This window comes from Mixophyes fleayi, chromosome 3 (assembly GCF_038048845.1).
Source record: "Mixophyes fleayi isolate aMixFle1 chromosome 3, aMixFle1.hap1, whole genome shotgun sequence".
NCBI lineage: Eukaryota > Metazoa > Chordata > Amphibia > Anura > Limnodynastidae > Mixophyes > Mixophyes fleayi.
The window spans coordinates 128193655-128212123 of NC_134404.1; positions in this window are offsets into that span (position 1 = coordinate 128193655).

Here is an 18469-nt window from a genome sequence, read left to right on the forward strand (position 1 = left end):
TTTGTTTTTTTGCTGCCTGCTCCAGATGTGGCTTCAACACAGCTGGATAGAACATCGACCTGCTATTTCAGATTTTAAATCTTGTTTTAAATGTCACCCAGCCCTGCAGTGCAGTATTCGTAAGAACTGGCATGGGTCGATTAAAGCTAGCAGGAATTCTAGATTTTTTTTTTTTTTTTTTTTTCCATGCACTGAATAATGGTTTATTTATTTATCAGTGACAGTGATCACTATAAATGGTGTTAATTTGTTCTGGTAATTATCGGAAGCAGTGCCTTCCATAATTGACAGTTATACTGTCGGATTTTTTTATGATAAAAATTAAAAGCAGCATCTGCTTAACTGACTGAACATGATCCTGGAAATTCTGCTGTCCACCTAGTGTGTGCAACCAACTTCAGAAACTGTCCTATGATAAAAGCACTTAATAAATTGTGGATGCCGTTTCTGTTGAAGTAGTGCGTGACCAAGTTGCTAGAAAATGTTTACAGGTAATTTGCAAGTATATGCAGCCTGCAAAATTGACACCGCAACAGAGGATGGGCAATAAAACCATTTCCGTTCTACTGCATTATTGCCAAAGTAATATCGGAATGTACATATGCAAGTACTACTGAACTTGGACGTTGGTTGTTGATTTAACAAGATGCACACTGCTCACGGTTCACTTTTGTCTTGTACTGACGACCTGCTTAAGTTACGTAGGCGGTACTGGTACAGGACGTATGTGTGTACTATGCTGGGTATTTTGTGGACGGCTTTTTATGCCTTGCAGCAGAATTTCTAGTAACTTTATATCATGAATTTGAGCTGACATTATCGGGAGCAGTGTCTTCCATAATGGATTATGTAAAAAAAAGGTAGTTTTTGCCTACCACTGTGTTATATCGGGGGCAGTGATCCCTCATATGTTACACTACAGGTGTACTTAATTATCGGGGACAGTGTTTCCCATAATTTGGTTTTACGATAAATGTCTTGCTTGCAATGCTTAACATCCTTTAACCAATAGTTGTGTTTTATGCAGCTTGTTTGCATTCTTTACCCTCTCTTCTTGACCTGTAACTTCATTTAAAAAGGAAATATACTTTCTTCACCCATGTAGCAAAGTGGCGTTAAATTGCACAGTACTTTTGCTGGCTTGGGAAGTTTTGTTTGCTTTTCCGTGGAAACAACCTAATGCCTTGTGTGCACAAAGTCCACCTAATTGATATTGTTACAAACTATACATGCAAGCACTTAACGTTAATTACAGTTTTCGCTTTATCAGCGTAGGCGCTTAACACTAGCTTTTAAAAAAACAACATAAATCTGTGGTTTAAAATTATACATATGGTTTATTTCAAAGCCGTAATTCCTTTTTAAATGACCTTCCTGACTCCTTTTTCAGAATATAGGTCTGTATTCTGTCTTCTGCTTATGTAGCTTCTTGAAGTAGAAAGTTTCCAAGCTATGCTGGTATCTGTTTAATGATCTTTTGGTGACCAGAAGAGCTGAAACTTGCTTAAGTCAGCAGTATGAAAGTAAATTGTTAAACGGAAGCCTTCAGCTATAGGAAGTTGTTGATCTAATTTGTGACAGTACCTAAATCTATGCATTGTACCTTTTTCATGTGTGTGAATTGTAGTTGAGCTGCTCTCTCTGTTGTTGCTATCATACTGAAAGTGACTACTGTACCACGGCCCTGAAGCCTTGCTGTGCTCAATGTAGGGGGACAATGCACAGGAATTCTGATATTCTAGATTTCCAAAAATCTGAGGACCTTGGTAATGAACAATGAGATGTCTGCATACATATTTACCCAATTTTATTTAATATGTTCTGGAACATGGCACTGCTGTCGGACATTTCAAAGCTAATATACTTCTACAACATGTAGGTTAAAGCAGATTTGTTTTTTGAGATAAATGGAAACTACAGACCAAGTTGCAGGTCACCAATTTGAACCAAATTCAAGACATATTTTCCTTTTTGAGAATAGTTTAAGCCATGAATGTCTTAATCTGAGCTATTGAATATAGTTATTACCTATTTGTAAAGATTTGAGTTAAATTCACTTTGTCAAGTGAAAAAATATTTGAGCAGCCATGTATTTGCCACCCCTTTTTTTGTTTACTTTTAAATTGGTATCTCATGTGTCCGCATTCCTGTGCTTATTTCCCTACACAAATTTGTAAGGGTCTTTGTGGAATGAGCTACATTTTTTGCTATTAAATTTTGATTACAATGTCAATGTTGCTAGTCTACGGTGTTCTGTGATTCAATAAAAGGTTTGAACAAAATTAACTGGTTTTTACTTTCCTTGCTCATGTATTTTCTGCAATATTTGGTTGTTGAAATAATTATTCTTATGTTGGTGGGGTATACATCTGTATCGCGCACAATTAGCAGCCTATATATTTTATTTTATTTTCCTAAATACTACATATAGCCTGAAATTGGGGGACAAGGAAAATAAATGTGTATAATTGATGCAAATCCGTTAATCTCAATACTGCCTGGACAAATGGTATAGCACCTAGGGCAGTGGTGTATGATGAAAACAGACCAATACAACGCTGCTTTTGGAAGTGTGTGTGTATAATATATCTTTTTAAAGTTAACCAAAAAATTGCAGATAACCTTCAACCGCATGAAAAGCAATAATGATGCTTATTGCAAAATAACATTAAGTAGCTTGGGGGCCTATTTATCAATATTCCTTTTTAGGCCAGGCATAAGATGTATGGGGGGGTATTCAATCGTTAGCGATTGTGTGTGTTTCTCCCCCCTGCCACGTACAAAAAAAAAAACCTCCAGCGGGATTTTGACGGCAATAGCGACCGTTTTGAGTTGGCGCAGCGGGAAAACTCGTGCAATTCGATTAAAAAAGAGGGAACGCTGCCCCCGCGCGTTAAAAGTTGTGTTTGTCAGATTTTAGAGGAGTGAAGGAGCGTTTTAACGTGGTCATGTATAACACAAGAATGCATACATTAGATTGCATTACACATTGATAATATCTACATTACAGTACTTTCTTTAGCATATTTATTTTATTGAACTATTTACCATACAATCATCTATACCATGTCAAAACACATTACTACTTTCATATTTGTACCAAAAACATACAGAAATATAATTAGTGATTTTTTAATTTTTTATTTCATTATTTTTTTCACAAGAAAATAAACTTACACAAGTTAGGTATAAGTGATAAACAAACTTACCGTTTCATTAAAAAAAAAAAAGTAGCGTTAAAAATGGAATTGAATGCGGTTAAAGTTAACCCGCTCGAAAATAAGCGGCGTTAAAATGACAATGCGGTCAAAAAAATCTCGCTGACAATTGAAACCCCCCCCCCCCCCCCTTCTTCATCATCTGATGTACTTGTTTGTTTTTAAGTAGGATTTGTTATATCCACTGTCCATTTCTTTGGCATTTTGTGGTGCCTTCAAATAAATGATTATTCTGAAGGTTTCTTGTTTTGTTGCAATTATTTAAGCCTAAACCTTTTATGTGCCTCACCCCATATTTGACTGAATTCCTGAATTAGACAATGTGTCTGCATCAAGAGTACCAACAATGATCATGAGTCGTACAAGAATTCATGGTTAATGATTCTATACAGCTTTGCCAAATTAGTCAGATTATTGTGGACATCTGTATTAGTCACCAACACGTTCCTCCCCCTTATAGTGTATATGTGTGTGTGTGTGTGTGTGTGTGTGTGTGTGTGTATATATGTATATATGTGTGTGTGTATATGTATATATATATATATATATATATATATATATATATATATATATATATATATATATATATATATATATATATATATATATATATATATATATATATATAATTTTTCTCTCAAACCCCATCTGCATCAATCAATACCATAAGACAGTGGTTCCCAAACTCTCTCAGTTCAAGGTACCCTTAGGCTCTCCATAGTTTTTTCAAGGCAACCCTAAGCCAAAATAATTTCCTGGTAGTTCTGTTTTTTTAAGTAGTTGGGTCAAAATAACGTGCTTAGTTTTTAGGCCCCTTCACCATATCACACTGCGCTCCCTTCATCATCTGTTCCTTTACTTGGGCAGCACAGTGGCCTAGTGGTTAGCACGTCTGCCTCACAGCACTGGGGTCATGAGTTCGATTCCCGACCATGGCCTTATCTGTGTGGAGTTTGTATGTTCTCCCTGTGTTTGCGTGGGTTTCCTCCGGGTGCTCCGGTTTCCTCCCACACTCCAAAAACATACTGGTAGGTTAATTGGCTGCAATCAAAAATTGACCCTAGTCTCTGTCTGTCTCCCTCTCTGTCTGTCTTTGTGTGAGTGTGTGTATATATTAGGGAATTTAGACTGTAAGCTCCAATGGGGCAGGGACTGATGTGAATGAGTTCTCTGTACAGCGCTGCGGAATTAGTGGCGCTATATAAATAAATGATGATGATGATGATGATACTTGCCTTGCTATCTTCTGTCTTATTTTCCTCTCCTGGCTCCTCTGCGCCGCTCCTCACTGAAAATGTTGGCAGTGAGGAGGGTGCAGAGCGTGTCCGGTAGTGTGCGTTTTTTCGCATTGCTTAGTTTGGTGCAGCCTGCTTAGTTTGTCTTTTAATGATGAATCAATGTCGGGAAAATGTGAAAGTGTGTATACACTCTCAATCACCAGTGTAAGCAGATCTCTATAGCATGTGCACAGTCACAGATGGTTGTGACAGATGAAGTGCACAGTTCTGAAGGTAATTTGTGTAGGTGTGTACACACATCTGCATGCTCATTGGGATGTTATAGATATCACATCTGTAGTCATTTTTCTTTACTGTATTCAGTTTTATACCACTCCCAAGGCTGTAAATAAAATACAACCATTTCACTAGGAATAATTACATGATGGTACTCCATTTTGTGAAACCATAATGCAATACATAAAAGAAAAAAAAAACTGAATAGGGACTCAAAAAAAACCCAGTTTTACTGTATGTAGTGTAGGTGTTCCAATCAGAGATTTATATGTTGAGCCATTGTACACCATATACTTAATATACACCGTTAGAAGTTAGTGGTGTAAGACATTAGCCTAAGAACATAGCATTCACTTCTAAGCATAAAAAACTTGAACAGTTTTGGATGACACTCACAAGTTAGTTCAAATATTTGTGTTTTTAATGTATGTTCTGGAGGTCTCTCTGAGGAGATAAATCGCCCAAATAGAAAAAAAAAAAAAAATTCTCTAACTTGCACTTTCATAGGTATTTGGACATATTCTCTGTATTAATGAAATCCTCTAGAACACATAAGCAACTGTGACACCTGCTGTTTGAAAATGTATTATGCAGCTGATTTAAATTAGGGAAATTATATACTTTCAAAGGTATATTGTGAAAGTTGCAAATCTTCCTTACACCAATTTGTATTTCATTATGTAGTGACATGAAATAAATAACGTGACTTCAAAAATACAATTGGCTAATAAGAAGAGCAACCAGTAGCAATATTCAGACATATAAAAAGCTCATCCAGACCAAATATACTTGAGCTAAAGCTGCAATGGAAGAGATTTTGTGACTCTACATTGATGGCACCAAGTGTGGGCATAAATACTATGCAGCAAATCAGTTTACAGGGAAGAGAGGCACTCTCTGACTTATATGTTCATGAGGCCTGACTCTCTGGTTCCAAATAAATGGCTGCATCTTAATGAATATTAGGTCAGTCATACAAAGACTGCTGCTAACCTGTATACTGCTGTAAGCTAAAGCATACCTTTGTGACTTGTTCAGCCTTGGAAATAGTGTCTATCGATTATCATCAGTGGCAGATTCTGTAATGCTAAATAAACTAATAACAATATGCATTGGAAGCATTAGCCTATAAATGGATGTTATGGGGAACTTCCACCTCCTTTAAAGCAATGTCAACTGATAACTAAAACTTCTGTCTCCAACTGCTGCCTTTTTTATCTCCTCCCCTTTGCCTCAAAACTATTGAGTGATTAGTGTACAACTGCCTGTTTCACTTTTCTCTCCTCTCCCTTCATCTCATCTCTGCAATCAGACTACCGCCCCTTTACTCTAACAAATGTGATCAATGATCTACTTACTGCAAAATCTAAGGATCATTTCTCCATACTCATTCTCCTGGACCTCTGCTGATGATCACACTCTTCTACACTTTTCACTCCATGGGCCTTTGTGACACCGTTCTTTCCTGGTTCACTTCCTACGTATTGAACTGCTCATTTAGTATTTCTATCTCTGGCACATTCTCTACTCCAACTGTTGTAGTCCCACAAGGCTTTGTTCTTGACGCTTTCTACTTTTTTTCACTTTACACCTCTTCTCTTTGGGAACTCATTCGGCCTCCGGTACCACCTCTACTCTGATGACACCCAAATGTATATGTCTTGCCCACGGCTCTTCCTTTCTTGTGTAACCAACTGTCTTTCAGCTATTTGCACATGGATATAAAAAGCAAAGAGCGGATAATATCTAGTGCTTCTTTTTCAACATCAAAGAGATTAAGACATATCTTAACAATATATCCAAGATAATAAGCTCTAAAATAATAGGGATATATAAAAAGATGAAAAAAGTCAAACTGGACAAATAATGATCTTAGTTACTGTAAAGTTATCAAAGTTCCTCTACACAAATTTTTTAGCTTTGATTTCTTGTGTGTGTATGATAGTACTTAGGCTTAAATGAGCAACACAGTGTTTCTTCTTCATATGAAACATATGTAGTGAATTCCGAATAATGATCATGTGGAGAGAAGATAGAATACCATAGTGTAATACTGCTTGATACAGAAAACCGCTTCTAATTAAAATTCAAATTTATTATAAGATACCTATAAATTGGATAATTCTGTACGAGTTTACTCGTACCAGATAGTAGAAAGGTAAAGAGCGTCCCAACATTAAGCTGCCACACTCGGGCTGTTGCTGTCCTAATGGGCTTCTCCTACAGTACTGCTCCACAGGTTCCCCTGCTGCACACCAACGCGGTTCAACTTGGAAAAGTCTTTGTCAAGGTGAGGTAGGTATGTAATCACTCGTCCTTTATATACGTCTCAGGTTAAAGGTCCTATTGTTCATACTTGTATAATGACAGAACATAACTTCATACATACAAAATATCCAAATGACAAACATAAAAGTACAAATGATTCCAATTTAGAAGAATCCATCGTTACAACTACTACACATATAAGCTATTCAGAGAGCCGGCAAACACTTTTTCCCCGAGCCCTGTCATCAAAAAATTAATAACATAATATTCATTAGGGTAAGCAGGATATTTAACTTGGTCATTTTCTATCAGTATATGAAAAAGCTGTTACATTGAGTATTATGACACCCGATGTTTCGGATGAAATATACAAGCAAAACTGATTAAATATTCATAAATTTTTCACCTTTTGCGTATGTGTGTGTGTACGTGTACACACACACACACACACACCACCCCCCCCCCCCCCCCCATTTCTAAGAATCCACAAGTGTAACTATTGCACATGTAGACTATTTGAAGAGCCGGCAACCACATACTCCCTGAATCCTGTCCTCAACAATGAATAACATGTAGTATTCGTTAGGGTAGGTAGAATCATTATAACTCGAACAAAACACTCTTCACCGCACCAAGCTTAACCCTAAATAGAATCATTCAAGAAATCTTCTTATTTCATCATGGGGAGTTGCTCCTACACAGTATGAACATATCTTCTAAAAAAAAAAGGGGGAAAGATAGGGGGAAGGGATAAAGAAAATGTGTATAAAGGGCACTCTTTTACTAAACGTAATTGAATAAGTTTCAGTTAAGATTTATATCTTTATTGCATAAATTCAATTAGCGAAATATTAAAAACACTGGGTGAATGAACATAATGACCAAATTACACTAGGTGAACATACTGTTAAGTAGTAATACTACTGTGCTGTCTCACTGTAATCTTAATAACTATAAATAATAACACATAGGTATAATAATGTTATCACGTTCACTATATACATCTGTTGAACACTAGAGAAATAACGGCATTGGGCGAAAAACTAAAACAACATGAGAATTTAGATAGCTTCCAAAAAGCATATGTGAAATTCAAAGATGACTTGGATCAATTTGAAAAAACTGTGGAGGATAAAAAAACGTGTTAAATTCACTAGGGATCGTAATGACTATTTAAACAACACAGTCTTTAGATGGCATCTGAAAAGACCAATCAATAAGTCGGTCTCTTTTACTAGTGCCTCAGAGGTGGATTCATCAGAAGGGGAGGTAGGTGAACCCTCTATGTCAACTAGAGAGAACCCCACATTGAGGAGGGATTTTTTAGGGTCACGTATAAGAGATTGAGAGAGCAACAACACCACAAAACGAGAAAGATACGCAGGGGGGGGGAAGAAATATAGACAAAAAGAGGAAAGCCATGGAAGAGCAAGAGACTCCTTATACTACACGGAGGAACTACAGGAGAACGAGATTTTAGATGATGAATTGAGAATCATCAATCTTACAGACAAACATCTCAGCCCCACTCACATAAAATTACTGAGTAAGGGTTTGTCTTTTTCCCCCTCACAGCCTTTTGATAGGTTTGGATGGGAGAGATATTTAATGCTTTTCTCCAGAAAACTTCGCTTGAAGAAATTCTTCTCGAACCGGTCCAGAAATACAGAGAACCCTATAGAATCACAGTTGGACATAACTAGTCCCATTTTTAACACGGAAGACGAAATTAATGCACTCCAAATATTGGAAGAACTTGATAATGATAATCAATCCTCCACTATACAATTTGAAGTCAAGAAAAAAAATCTACATTCCTACCAGATATAGCTATCTGTCCACAAGTTAAGATTTTCAGAGAACTGGTCTCGCAGGATTTAGATCAACTTCTTCTCAAAACGTCTAAAAATAGACAATATAAAAGCAATATCAGTAAGGCTGAGAGAACAATATTAAGGGAGATTCAAATGTGGAAAGACACCATTATAAAACCCTCGGATAAGGGAGGGAATATCGTCCTCTGGCCAAAGGCACAGTATCTGAGGGAAGTCTATCGACAATTAAATGATCCAGACTGCTATCAACGCCTCATCTTTAATCCAGCAGCCAATTACTTATCATCATACAATAGACTTATTAAACACACTTATAATGGAGTCATTACTAAAGAGGACTATGAATTTTTGGAGGTTTTACCTAAAACACCTGTCTTCTACATTTTACCTAAAGTTCATAAGAACGAACAAAATCCCCCAGGGAGACCGATTGTATCGGGAATAAATAGTCTTACTGAGAAAGCTAGTGTTTTTGTGGACCTTCATTTACGCAAACATGTATTAAGCCTAGACTCTTATGTGAGAGACACGCTTGATGTACTATCTAAAATAAGTAACATCACGGTTACCGCATCTACCAAGCTGGCCTCTCTAGATGTCGAATCCTTGTATTCAAATATAATACATAAACAAGGAATTAAAGCAGTACGCTATTTTTGGGATGTGGAAAAACATGAGAATCTTAATGACTTCCTAATATTATTGCTGCAATTCATACTAACGAAAAATTACTTCCTTTTTGAGGAGAAATTTTTCCTGCAAGTACGTGGGACGGCAATGGGGACAGCATGTGCCCCCACGTATGCAAATTTATTCCTAGGATGGTGGGAAAGGGAACACGTCTTCAATTCCCAAAATGAGAAATACACACAGCATATCATCTTATGGCTACGCTATATTGATGTTTTTATGCTATGGGATGGACAGAATTCCCTTTTCCATGATTTTATTACATATCTTAACAATAATGATCTGAATTTAAAATTAACCTCGGAGATCAACAACATCAAGATCAATTTTTTGGATCTCACCATTACTAAAACTGAGGATGGTAAACTTAGTACAGATATGTATAGGAAAAAAACTGCAACTAACAGTCTGCTTCACTTTACCAGTTCCCATTTTCCCCCAGTGATTAAGGGGGTTCCCAAAGGGGAACTGCTGAGAGTCAAAAGGAATTGCTCCGATGTAGAGGTCTACACAGATAGATCTAACGCAGGGTTGTCCAACCCACGGCCCGCGGGCCACATGCGGCCCAGCACGCCTGTAAATGTGGCCCAGAAGGAGTTTTGGTTGTGGCAAGGGGGCAGCACTGTTAGTGGAAAAAAAAAATCCTGCAAAAAAAAATAAAATAAAATACTTACCTTGCGGTCACGCGGTCACGTCAGCTGGTACTCCGGCTACCTCCCTTGTCTCTTCCTCCGTGCGGTGCTTGCAGTGAATGTAGGGCGTGATGTCATCACGCCCAACATCCATTGCGGAGCGCAGCACAGAGGAGTCACCCGCGCGAGAAGAACAATCAGCAACACAGAATTGAAGAAAAGAAGAGAAGAGGACAGGAGAACAAGCCGATTAAAAGGTAAGTTAAGGGGGATTTTTTATTATTTCAAGGGACGCTGACCAGTGAATAAAAGTCACCTGGTCCTGGAGCATCATGGACCTTATCTCCCTGCTACATACTTCTACTTGTAATACTAATGGGGCATTATATATTATTCTCTTTGGCCCATTATAAGTTGTTATCCCTTAACTAACATAGTGGTGTAATTAGCAAAACAGGTCACAATTTGGGGTCACAGTGATGTATATGTCAGGTACCGCAGGCCTGGTCAGGGCACCCTGATATACAATGCCTGGCTTAAATGCACTTTATTGATATTGCATCAAAATAATACAAAAAGTGATTATAGTATAATAACTAGAGAGGATTTTTTGAACAGGGCGATTGAAAGTTTAGGAGGATTTGAAAAAAAAGTGATATATATATATATATATATATCACTTTTTTTCTCATATATATATGTTAACTATGTTTTCTATGGTTTTTTGGATGATCAGCTATCGTTATTGTTAGTGTATCTTATGTGCGGCCCAAACCAACTCGTCGTCTTCCAATGTGGCCCAGGGAAACTAAAAGGTTGGACACCCCTGATCTAACGAATTGAAACAGAGACTACTTAATAGGGGTTACAGCAGACGTACTATCAAGCAAGCTGAAAAGGCAGTAATGATAAGAGATACAGAGTCTCTCATACATATTCCACCAAAAAATAGACAACAAACAACATGTGTACAGACAAGGATGATAGGCACTTTCTGCACAGAGTGGAAAGACATTAACAGGATCTTTCAAAAACACTGGCACGTTTTGATGTTAGATGAAGATCTGAAGAATACCCTACAAGATAGAGTATCTATCACATGGAGGCGTTCAAAAAACTTGAGAGACAATCTTGTTCACAGCTCATCCCAAACACAACGAGAACAAATATCAGTCAGACCGAAAGGTTGCTTTATATGTGGAACATGTAAGGCCTGTAGATACATTGTGCAGACAAAAGAATATACGGATAGATTCTCCAAGATTTGGAGGATCGATCAGTTCTTAAATTGCAATACATGCAATGTAATATACTGTTTAATTTGTACATGCAAATTACGGTATATAGGGATGACCAGTAGGCCATTCAAAAGGAGGATCCTTGAACATGTTAGTAACATTAGGAATGCAGGCAAGGATAAGACCAACATGAGGCCATTATCCACAGTAGCCAGACACTTCTACAAATTTCATAATAGTGATCCGAGATTTTTGACAGCTTTCGCTATGGAACAGGTTAACCTAGGTCTCAGAGGAGGAGACATACATACAGAGCTCCTCAAACATGAGACTAAGAAAATATTTCTCATGGGGAGTCTAATCCCCCGCGGCCTTAATGACAATAATAATTACATGGGCTTTACCTAATTGACCTATATAAATCTAACCCAACAATGTAAATGATAGATTATAGGTATTTCAACCTATATAAAAGTCTCTTACCATTATACAAAATTTATAAAAACAATTATAGGGGTTTACCTAACTGATCACTCAGTGTACAACAAATTGGTAATAACACACTACTGAGACAGTAACTGATTTCTAAGCATATAATATTATAACTTCACATATATTATTAGACAATAAATTCAGATATGAATATATTAAGGGCTAACAACCGAAATTTTAATTGATCCCATTGGATATAGATGAATGGTTATTTCCTGTTATATAATGTGGTAACATAATTTAGGCTCCTTGTAGGGTTAGTCCCAGAGGAGGAGGAGAATGGGTATAGTACCACAAAGATAATAGTTTTGAGGTACTAACAATAATAGAATAACAGGCAAATATAGGGGGATTATAGATTATTTTCACTACGTTATAACATATAAGTCACAAATATTTCGAGTATCTGGATGACCACGGTTTATTTTTACCTATAATAGGTATAGCGGTAATTATTACTAGCCTATGTAGCTATTTGGCTAGATTTAAACGTTCACCTTTGTTTGTTTGGGTTTTGTTGGTTTAGGATTATATCACTTTTACAGAATAAATATCTTTTATAGTTTCACCTTTATATGGTATATATAAAATAATACCTCATACAGTTCACATCATTCAAGTGGTTTATTCCTAGTTATATAATGAATTAGTATTACACTATAGCAACTTATATATATAAGTTCACTTTCTGGCCTAGGGATAATATCCTGCTGGCTCCTTTTGTAGTTAATCACTATATATATTTTTCTATTTACTTTTCAGCCTTCCTTGACACGTATTCACTTTGATAATTATTAACGTTTATTAGAGTTAGTTGATACACTTACATTTACCTGTTAGAAAGATGAATTGAAGCTTTAACGTGACACCTATTCACTCTACATACCCTGGGATCCTTATATCTATGTGCATGCACTTGAAGAGATCAATAAGATTAATGTATTAAATATATGATTTACTATACTTACCTTAGAGACTTTAGGTTCTATATTTACATTTTAATAGACAGATAAAGGTAGTATACTAATTGTGCTACATATTATACTCATTATGAATAGATGTGTAGGTATTATAAGAGACTATTGATACCAGTTTATTGTTAGATGGTTACTATAGTTACCCATTTTAGAACAAGGCCAGTTCAGGGGCTCGTTCCTGAGCTGGATCACGTGATAGGAGGAACCATCTCTGATTGGCTCGAGTGCGAATGGAGCCTCGATTGGGAACAGAGGTAACGTCATTTAGGGGCGTGGTCACACGCTTAAATAGCCTATTGCTGCCCCACATCGGGTTGCCTTGATAAAGCTCTTAGCGAAACGCACGTTGGCGTTCAGCTGAGCTCACTGTTTTTACACGTTCTAATAATAATCTGTTATAAGCCTACTACAAGTCCTCCCTCTTAGACATTAGCGGGGTTACGTAGCATAGTACCTTAGACAGACTCAGCGAGACCAATATAATAGATAGTGATCGATAGCAAGATGATACTCCATGCAGGTGGTTAATGGGCTTGCCATAGAGTTAAGAACACTCCTTAATAGATTAGCCCTACAGAATTGGATAGACTCTATTAGGAGGTCCTTTAAAACCTTGAGCAAGTTTTGAGTGTTATATCAGACAACACTATTATAACAAAGAAACATTGAGTTCTGCATAACACTCTTCTCAGACAGTCTGGGAGAGATGACCATAGTGTGAAATAACTAGAGATGGTCACTGACCCCCGTGTTTTGGTTTTGGATTCGGTTTTGGATCTGGATTACCGTCGTGTTTTGGTTTTGGTTTTGCAAAACCGCCATTGCGTGTTTTGGTTTTGGTTTTGGTTTTGTTTGGTTTTGTTTTGCTATTTTTTGGGAAAATCCATGTTTTTGGGCCTAAATTAACCCAATTTAGTGCTCCAACTGTTTTAGAGACAAGTAATCTAATTGTTGAGGTAATAAATCATCCAAAAAAACAGTTTAATTCTTCGTTGGTAGGCCTATTCTACACACAAAACAGATTGTCTTCCTCTCCATCTATGCATATTGGCAATGCAGCCATCGTCTTTGAATGTATATTACACCCTACACTTATAGTTAAATATGTAAAGAAATGGAAAAAGCCAGTTTGGTTTCTGTCTCTCTAGGCCCCCCTCCACTTGTATAAAATACCAAAAAATTCAGCCATTATAGACTGTACAATATTAATTGACATGGAAAAAGCCAGTTTGGTTTCTGTCTCTCTAGGCCCCCCTCCACTTGTATAAAATACCCAAAAATTCAGCCATTATAGACTGTACAATATTATGAAAAATGGACAAAGCCAGTTTAGGGTCACTCTGTCTATGACACCCTACCCTTAAGGATAAATTGCCCTAACAGCAGCCTTTCAAGATGGTATGTGATATGGAAATGCCACAAGTCCCTTTCCTCTTTGGGGGTAGATTGCACCCTACACTTACATAGAAAGTTTTAAAAAGATGTTATCGGCATCATCTTCAGCTTAATCCTCACCCTCATCAGTGTGTACGTCATCATCACAGACTATCAATTCATCGCCGCTTGAATCCGCCATTAGAGAACAGTCAGTGCTTGGATGTCTTGGATGGTGAAGGCCTTCCTCGTGGAAGATGTAGTTCATTTTTATAAACATCATTTTCTCCACATTTTTGGGAAGTAACCTTCTACGGCGATCACTGACTAAGTTCCCTGCTGTGCTGAACACTCGTTCAGAGTACACACTGGAGGGTGGGCAGCTTAGGTATTGCAAAGCAAGTTTGTACATGGGTTTCCAAATGGCCTGCTTTTCTTCCCAGTAAGGAAAGGGACTGTCTGACATTTCCATATCAACTACCTCTTGAAAGTAATCCTCCACCATCCTTTGCATGTTTATACTCATATTGGATGGAGTTATGGGCAAAGTGACACATTTTTTTGAAAAATCCTTCAAACCAGCCCAGATGTTAAATTGTTCTCGTCTGCCCCCTGTGTCTTCCCTGCTTCTTTTTTGGAAATTTAATTTTTTACGAGCAACAGCTTGAGAAAGTGAAGGAGGACACGTCGTCAAGCCGAGGCCCAGTTCAGCGGCCAACTTGCTGAGCAATAGCTCCTTGCAAAAGTTCACATCTCGCTCATTTACAAGTAAAGACTCAATGTAGGTTTTAAACCTTGGATCAAGCACAGTGGCCAAAACGTACTGATCCGAGTTCAAGATCTTAATAACTCGAGGATCATTGTGAAGCGAATTAAGTACTTGATCGACAAGGCCAACATACTTTGCTGAATTGCTTGCTTTCAGCTCCTCCTTCATTTTCTCAAGCTGCTTTTCCAATAGTCTAATTAAAGGAATGACTTGGCTCAAACTAGCAGAGTCAGCACTGACCTCACATGTCACAACTTCAAATGGTTTCAGCACCTTGCACAGCACTGAAAGGATTCCCCACTGTGCAAGAGTGAAATACATCCCCCCTCCTTTCCCAATGTCATGACTTGTGCAATATGCTTGGATGGCTTTGCGCTGTTCCTCCATCCTCTGAAGCATGTACAGGGTGGAATTCCACCGAGTTACCACCTCTTGCTTAAGTTGGTGGCAGGGCAAGTTAAAATGCTCTTGGAGCTGCTGTAATCTTCTACATGCTGTGGCTGAATGCCTGAAATGGCCTGAAATTTTACGGGCCACCGAAAGCATCTCCTGCACCTCACGGTTATTTCGTAGGAAGCTCTGCACCACCAAGTTGATGGTGTGAGCAAAACAGGGAATATGTTGGAAATCACCCAGCTGTAATGCTCGCACTATATTGTTGGCGTTATCTGAAATGACATACCCTGGGGAGAGTCCGAGTGGTATAAGCCATGCATCAATCACATCTCTCAGTTTGTGTAACAAATTGTCAGCCGTATGCCTGTTAGTGAAGCCGGTGATACAAAGAGTGGCCTGCCTGTGACAAATGTTACGTAGTGGTGTACATGCTGCTGCTGTTCCTGCTGGTGAAGGTGAATGACCAACCCAGTGGGCTGTCACAGTCATATAGTCTTTGGTTTGGCCACTTCCACTTGTCCACATATCTGTGGTTAAGTGAACAGTGGGCAGAATGGCATTTTTCAGCGCAATCTCTACATTTTTACACACTTTTTGGTATAGTTGTGGAATAGCTTTACGGGAGAAATGGTGTCGCGATGGAATTCTGTAACGCGGACACAAAACCTCAATTAACTGTGAAAAACCAGCTGCGTTTATTGTGGAGATTGGACGCAGATCTAACACTAACATTGCAGCCATGGCGTTTGTGATTCGCTTGGCGACTGGGTGACTGCTGTCATATTTGCTTCCCCTCGCAAATGATTGTTTCACAGTTAATTGCTGAAATGTAGGACTGCTCATTTTATTCACCTGCCTCTGGGATGACGATTCACCCCCAGCAGCAGCAACAGCAGCAGCAGGACTAACGCTTTCTTCAGAGGAATCAATAATAGTGCCGGAGTCATCCAGCCTTAAGTGGGATGCCAGGCTAACTCCGAGCGCTACTGAGGATATTGATGAGGATGGTGTGGTGGGTGTATTTTGTAGCCGTCGGTATGTCGGTGAGCGGAGGGTCTTAGCTGATGAGGGAGTGCTTGTATTCTTTTGGGAAGAACTTTCAGCTTTTCCCAACACTTTTCCATGAACTCTCGTTAAATGGCGTAACATAGACGAGGTTCCAAGATGGTTAAGGTCCCTCCCTCGACTGACTGTGGCTTCACATACACTACAAATGGCTATACAATTGTTGTCTGGATTTGGGTAGAAATAATTCCACACATAAGAAGTGGATTTTTTTGTTTTATGCCCAGGCATGACAATGGCCTTTTTCTTGTCACGTGCCAGAACTGCTGCCACTGGTGCAGGACTTACACAAACAACCTCATCCTCATCAACATCCTCATTAGCGCCCTCGTCGCCTACACAAATCTCCCCCTCATCCTCTTCTAATTCCAAAGTGGCATCCTCAATTTGGGTATCACCGGCTACACTCGGGCTATTAAGGCACACATCAGCAGAATGCTCACGATTAGACATCCCACTGTTGGATGGACTCTCCACAGGGATTGTTGTCATTTGTGAATCAGAGCAAATATTCTCCTGTAATGCCTCACTGTTATCTTGCAGCTCGGCTTTGACGCGTAACAGTAGTTGTGCACCAATTGTAGGCTGGGTAACTTTTTGGGATCTGCCACTAATAGCCAAAGGTGAAGGCCTCATTCTCTCTTTGCCACTGCGTGTGTAGAATGGCATGCTTGCAATTTTTTTTTTATCGTCACTTAACTTTTGCTCAGTTACACTTCTTTTTCGCTTCAATACAGTAAATTTTTTTTGGGTTTTTGTTTTTTGCACTAATTTGAAAACACTCTGTTGTTTGACATCGCCTTGGCCAGATGACGTACTGGGAACACTAACATCAGGACTGGTGACAGAACCTGGTTGCTCATTTAGATCATATGTGGACTGCTTTGAATCCATTCTGAGCGCAAACCACTGGGGAGTGCTAAAAATTATTTAGTAGATTCTGCTGACAGTTATGACTTTTGACAGCCAGAAATATTAATGCACAATTAGGGAGGACACCCCAAAAACACTGAGGAGTGCTAAAAATTATTTAGTAGATACTGCTGACAGATATGACTTTTGACAGCCAGAAATATTAATGCACAATTAGGGAGGACACCCCAAAAACACTGAGGAGTGCTAAAAATTATTTAGTAGATACTGCTGACAGATATGACTTTTGACAGCCAGAAATATTAATGCACAATTAGGGAGGACACCCCAAAAACACTGAGGAGTGCTAAAAATTATTTAGTAGATACTGCTGACAGATATGACTTTTGACAGCCAGAAATATTAATGCACAATTAGGGAGGACACCCCAAAAACACTGAGGAGTGCTAAAAATTATTTAGTAGATACTGCTGACAGATATGACTTTTGACAGCCAGAAATATTAATGCACAATTAGGGAGGACACCCCAAAAACACTGAGGAGTGCTAAAAATTATTTAGTAGATACTGCTGACAGATATGACTTTTGACAGCCAGAAATATTAATGCACAATTAGGGAGGACACCCCAAAAACACTGAGGAGTGCTAAAAATTATTTAGTAGATACTGCTGACAGATATGACTTTTGACAGCCAGAAATATTAATGCACAATTAGGGAGGACACCCCAAAAACACTGAGGAGTGCTAAAAATTATTTAGTAGATACTGCTGACAGATATGACTTTTGACAGCCAGAAATATTAATGCACAATTAGGGAGGACACCCCAAAAACACTGAGGAGTGCTAAAAATTATTTAGTAGATACTGCTGACAGATATGACTTTTGACAGCCAGAAATATTAATGCACAATTAGGGAGGACACCCCAAAAACACTGAGGAGTGCTAAAAATTATTTAGTAGATACTGCTGACAGATATGACTTTTGACAGCCAGAAATATTAATGCACAATTAGGGAGGACACCCCAAAAACACTGAGGAGTGCTAAAAATTATTTAGTAGATACTGCTGACAGATATGACTTTTGACAGCCAGAAATATTAATGCACAATTAGGGAGGACACCC